Below are 6,000 nucleotides of genomic sequence, written 5' to 3' on the forward strand. Positions count from 1 at the left end.
CCTCCCCAGGCCGCCCACCTAGCTGCCTTTAGACGCACCTTCCCGGGCAGCCTGTCCCAGATGGCCGTTGTCCTTGCTCTGCCCTCCCCCTCGAGGCTCTTCATCCAGGTGGTCCCTCATTTGGGCTCCGGGAGGTGACCCAGCACAGCGCACCCACGGCAGCTGATACCTGGGTGCTCCAGTCATCCACTGCGGCGTAACCGACCGTCCCAGGACTTAGCAGCTTAAGAGAACAGACACACGCCACGTGTATCCTGACAGTGGGGAGCCTGGGGCTCTTTCTAGCTCAGAGTCTCTCACGAGGGTGCAAACCATCAGCAGGAGTTGTGGTTCCTCAAGGCTGGGGAACACACTCACCGACTCACTCACGGGGCTGCAGGTGGGAGGCTCCGACCCTGTCCACAGGCCCCTCCACCGGCTGCCAGGGGGCCCTCACATCAGAGCGGCCAGCCTCCCCCGGGGCCAGCAGCCCAGGAGGAAGAGTCCCTGAGCAAGGTGGCCACAGATGCTACCCTGCGTTCAGAAGTCACATAGTCACTTCCTCCTTCCGGTGGTCCGCCCCAGCAGCCCCGGGATAGCTTGGGGGTGACTACTCAGGGTAGTCAGCTCCGGGAGGCCGGGCCCTGGGCGAGCTCCCCGACGCCTCTGTGCCTCAGTCTCCCCCCCATAGACAGGGGTGCTGCCTCCCTCAAGGGAATCGTCAGGAGGAGGCTGGCATGTGCTGCGCTCCCTGTGTTAGCCGTGAACTCCACGGACGTGCAGAAGTGCGTCCCATGGAGACTGTGCACACCACCCCCTCCCCCAGTTCCGCCGGCCTGAAGACCCTCAGCCTTCATCTCCATGGCAGTGAGCTCCTGAGGGCAGGATGGGGACTCGCCCCATCCCCTCATGCCCACACTCACCCCAGCAGCCGCCCCCAGGGCCCCCAGCTGCCTGGCCCTCTGCAGCCCCCCGGGTGGGAGTCCCAAGCTCCCCTTTATGCTCGCGGCCCCGAGGCGGGCTCGGCCTCCGCTGCCCTCTGCCCCTCCATCTCCCTGCAGCCGGCTCCACCCAGAGGCCCTGGCCTCCTCCCCTCCAGGATGTGGGCTGCTGGCTGGGCCAGCCTCAACCCGTCTAACCAGACGGGAGCTGCCCCACCCGGCGACTCTTAACCCATTGGTCCCAGCCTCAGACCACTGGCTTCCAGAGGCGCCCCGCCCAGTGGCTGGCACATTAACCCCTGACATCCTGTCACCCCTAAGCCCTGGCTGCTGCGTCAGAGCCAGGCCCACACTTGCCAGTTCCTCAACCCCCCATCAGCTGGGTGATGTGAGAGAGCTCCGAGCCTCGGTTCCTTCAGCGCTGAGATGGGGATTCTCCATCTCCACCACCCCTGTGGGGTCCTGACCAGTGGGGCCGTGGGCTGATGGAGCCCCTGCATTGCAGAGGGGGACAGGATCTGGGGTATGACACGCCCACCCGCAGGTGGGCTGGGAGATCACACACGGTTTCTAAACACCAGCGCGCCCTCAGATCGCTAGTCTAGCCTCATGTGGTGTTCCCGCCTAACAAGACGCAGGACCAAATCCCTAAACAAAGTGCTACGCTGTGCTCAACCCCCTCCCAAGGCCAGATCCCCAGGGAGTCCGCCTACAGCTGTCGTGGGGAAATCAGTGTCAACACCCAAAGTGAATTATAACAAAATGGTGCAGACAGGATTGGATCCGCTTCCCTTTCTGGGTGGGAAATTCATGATTTCCCAAGATGTCAAAAGCCGATGCAAAGGCAAGATCCTAAACCTTCCAAAGAGGGACGTGAAGGACAAGTGCACCTGGGTGGCTGAGTCCAGCACCACCTCAGGCCCCCGTGGCGGCCGCTGTCTGCAGCTGTAAGGGAAGCTCCAAGTCCGAGAAAGTCCCAGGAGCTCAGGCCCTATGTGGGCCTCTCCACCTGGATTCTTGGACCGACAGGGATTCAAGCTCCATAAGGGAAACCACACACGGTGTTCATAATGACAACACATGGCTTGTCACTCCTGCTAAGACTGCACAGACTTAATCCAGGCGAGCTGCTCCTCCTCTGGCTTATCATTATTGTTCAGTTGCGCAGTCGTGTCCAACTCTGAGACCCCATGAACTGCAGTACACCGGGCTCCCCTGTCCATCACTATCTCCTGGAGCTGGCTCAAACTCATGTCCATTGAGTCAGCGATGCCATGCAACCATCTCATCCTCTGTCACCCCCTTCTCCCCCTGCCCTTAATCTTGCCCAGCATCAGGGTCTTTTCCAATGAGCAGGCTCTTTGCATCAGGTGGCCAAAGTATTGGTGCTTCAGCTTCAGCATCAGTCCTTCCAATGAATATTCAGGGTTGATTTCCTTCAGGATTGACTGGTTTGATCCTGCTGTCCAAGGGACTCTCAAGAGTCTTCCCCAGCACCACAGTTCAAAAGCATACCTCACATAACTTCATCTTAGACCAAACGGTGCAGCCATATCACAGAATATTTACTTCCCTAGATATTTTCCCCACACATCTATTATATGGAGTAATTAAGGTCAAGTTGCAGATGACTCAGAAAAACTTTCACATTAAATGTCAAGCACTGTGCGTATTTTCTCTGCTTCTGCCTTGCCAACAACACGCTTCCTTTGTCCCAGACACTGTTTCAGCTTATTGTCATCTGTTGAGAAATAACTCTACACAATTATCTAGATTTCTGACTGCATGATAAGCAGAGGACCTACAACCCCAGCCTGCCTTCTGTGTGCCCCGGGTCTGCAGGGGCGTGGAGCCAGGGCACTAGTTTGCCCCAGTCCACATCATTCCCTATTACCTCCCACCTGGCCCACTGCAGGCATTTGCTGTTTGCATCTGATGTCCATGGCAGGAGCAGTAAGATTTTGTCCCATACCCTCCACTGTGTGGTACGAGGGAATCAAATTAGCTGGAAAAAACAGTCCTCTCACTGGGTTACAATAGGAGAGTTGCATCCTTTAGCAAAGCGTACTCCTTAAGTCTGTCTCCAGAGTCACTGTGAGCTCAACAGGGCCAGGACTCTAAGGGAGCAGTGCCTCATCCAGCTTCCTGGTGGGTCAGGGAGAAGGGACCCCCAAGCAGATGGACCCCAGCCCAGGAGACTGTCAGTGGCGTCCTCCACCTCCCGTCAGCTATAGCAGCCCCTGCAGGTGAGAAAGGAGGGGCCCTGCCACGCGGTCCACAAGTGACAGGAAAAATGCCCCCTCCTGTGTGATTCCATAGTGCTCAGTCGTGTCTGACTCTGTGACCCCGTGGACTGTAGCCCACCAGGCTCCTGGGTCCATGAGATCTCCCAGGCAGAACACTGGAGTAGGTTGCCATTTCCTCCCCCAGGGGATCTTCCTGACCCAGGGATAGAACCCACATCTCCTGCATTGGCAGGCAGATTCTTCGCCACTGAGCCACCTGGGAAGCCCTCACCTGAGCTGGAGCCCTAATGCAGAAAGCTGACCCTCCCGTCCAGGAGCCTCCCCATGTCCAGCCAGCCTGATACTCGGGGGCTTCTCTCAACCAGGCACGTGCTCCCTTCCCTACTTGGCTGTGCTGCCCAGGGCCTCCAGGGAGGCAGGAGCTGGGGGCCTCAGGCCCCTCTTCGCCCTTGCTGATGCCCAAGGCTCCTGTCTCCTTTCCTTCTCAAGAGGCACCTGAGACCACCCGCTTCTGTCCTGGAGAGTTGGCCTCTTGATCCAGGGCCGAAGGGCTCCACCCAGCCCAGGCACGCGCTCTCCATACATTAGGGGGTGGGGCTAAGGTGGGGGTGGTCTGGGGGCCCGGGGAGGGGGTGGTAATCCAAGCAAGAGGCACATCAGGGTCCCCATCTCAGCCTCCAGGTGGGCTTCCCAGGATGGGGAGGGCAGACGGGGGCGACACTTCCCGGGGTCTCTTTTGATGCCAGTGTACGTGGTACTCGTGGTGTGATGGACAAACCGCCCGAGACGGACCCGCGGCCTCTCTCAGCTCCACCACCCACTGGCCCTCGAAGCCTTGGGTCCCTCCAGGGACAAATGGGCCAGAGTACTGGCCTCGCGGGGGTTCTAGAAAGAATCCAAGGGACAGCAGGTCCCACAGGCGCTGGCGGTGCTGGGCGGGGAGGGGCTGGAGGAGCACAGAGGGGAGAGGAGGACGGCTCGGAGCGCCACCAGCTCCTGGGGACCGCAGGACCCCGCGGGCACTTGTCGGCTCCGTAATGACTTTCTATTTTTAGGCGGCGGCGCTCGCTGCTTGTGACCTGCTTTGTAAATAGATGCTTCACAGAAGAGATGGGCCATGCTGGGGGGAGGCTGACGGGCACCGGGAGGGGCGGCGGGGCCCAGCCTCCTCCTGCCTCCAAGATGAAAACTCGACCTTGAGGGAGAAGCTTCGAGAAAAGCAGTGAGTGGGGAGAGGGCTGAGTGGTCCCCCGGACCTCCCCGCTTTCTCTGCTGAGGCCCCTTTGAGGGCGTTCGCTGACTAAATTGGTTTGCTCAGTTTTATCAGAATTGTGCTAAATGCAGCCAAAAAGGTAGGAAAGAGGGGTCAGCAGGTCACAGTCAGCCCAGAATGATGAAAAGAGGGTCAGACCAAGATCCAGGAAGGAGGGACTTCATCTCATGACACTTTCTGGGCTGAGGGCTGCTCTGGGCCCCTGGGACAGTGGCATGTAGGGTCCCCCAGGACCCCTGTGCTGACCCTGAGCACCGACCTGTGTCCCCACTCCTGGGAGATCTGCCTTCCCCCAGACACAGGCCCGAGACCTCGTCAGGCCGGGGTACATCTGGGATGGGCGCAGCCCCAGCCCCCAGCATCCCGCTTTCCCTGACAAGTGACCGGCAGCGCAGGGCCACCTGTGCCAAGGTGCTCAAGGATGGACGCGCCTTCTCTGCACAGGTCCCCCTGTGGGGGTCAGCAGGACGAAGCCCAGGAGGGCAAATCCACACCCGGAGGTGGGGGGGTCTCTCTGGACCCCAACATGGGCATAAACCAACTTCTCGCAGGCCGGCACGATTCGGGCAAGAGAAGCCAGGCCTTCGTGTTTGGGTTGGTCTCTCTGAATCTGTCTGATTCTGGGCTTCCCTGATGGCTCCGTGGGTAAAGCATCTACCTGCAATGCAGGAGACATGGGGGATGTGGGTTCAATCCGTAGACCAGGAAGATCCCCTGGAGACGGAAATGGCAACCTGCTCTAGTATTCTCGCCTAGAGAAGCCCTGGTGGGCTATAGCACCTGCAGTCGCAAAGAGGCATAACTGAACTGCTAAGCTCTGAAACCCAGCTCATCAGGGCAGGCTGGGAGGTCTTCCCCGCGGCCCTGTGCTGCTCTGGGCTCCAGGAAACGTCTGGGGCGCTGACTCCGTCCTCCAGGCTTCAGTCGCCTCTTGTGGGAAATAGAGGTGTCCCTATGGAGGTGTCGCTACAGACCTGTCCCCATCCAGTGGCCCAGGATACAGTGTGAGGAATGCGCAGCCTCTGGAAGCTGAAGTCTGGGGTTCTCCAGACCAGTCTGCATCCAGCCCGGGCCGTGGGACGGGCTTGGAGGGGCCAGGGAAGCTGGGGGGCCGTCCCCCCGCCCCCCGCATGGACAAGCAGTCCCAGCAGCCCTTCCTCCTGCTTTCCCTTCTCTCTCTGGCTCCCCTTCCTCCCATTTCAGCAACAAGTCACAGCGCCTCTGCGGGTTCGGCGCCCCCAGCACAAACCCTACAGAAACAGACTCTGTCGCGGGCGGTCCCCGCGGCCACCGGAGGTCACGGAGGCCTGTGTGGAGAGTCCCTCCCCTGCGGATGGCCTCCACCTCCAGCACGGAGGCTTCTCGGCCTCATGAGGGGCCCACGAGCTGCTGCCCCCAGGAGAAATCCTCAGTCTCGAGGGGGCGAGGGTGCAGGGGACGCGCCGGGTGGGCGTCACTGTGTTCCTCGCCTCCAGCTATGGAACTGGGAGGCGGGGTTTACCCGGGTTCGCAGAGGGATCTGGGTGAGATGGGCCCCGGCGCCCCCCAGCGGTGACCTCTC

This window comes from Cervus canadensis, chromosome 12, assembly GCF_019320065.1.
Source record: "Cervus canadensis isolate Bull #8, Minnesota chromosome 12, ASM1932006v1, whole genome shotgun sequence".
In the NCBI taxonomy this organism is placed as follows: Eukaryota; Metazoa; Chordata; class Mammalia; order Artiodactyla; family Cervidae; genus Cervus; species Cervus canadensis.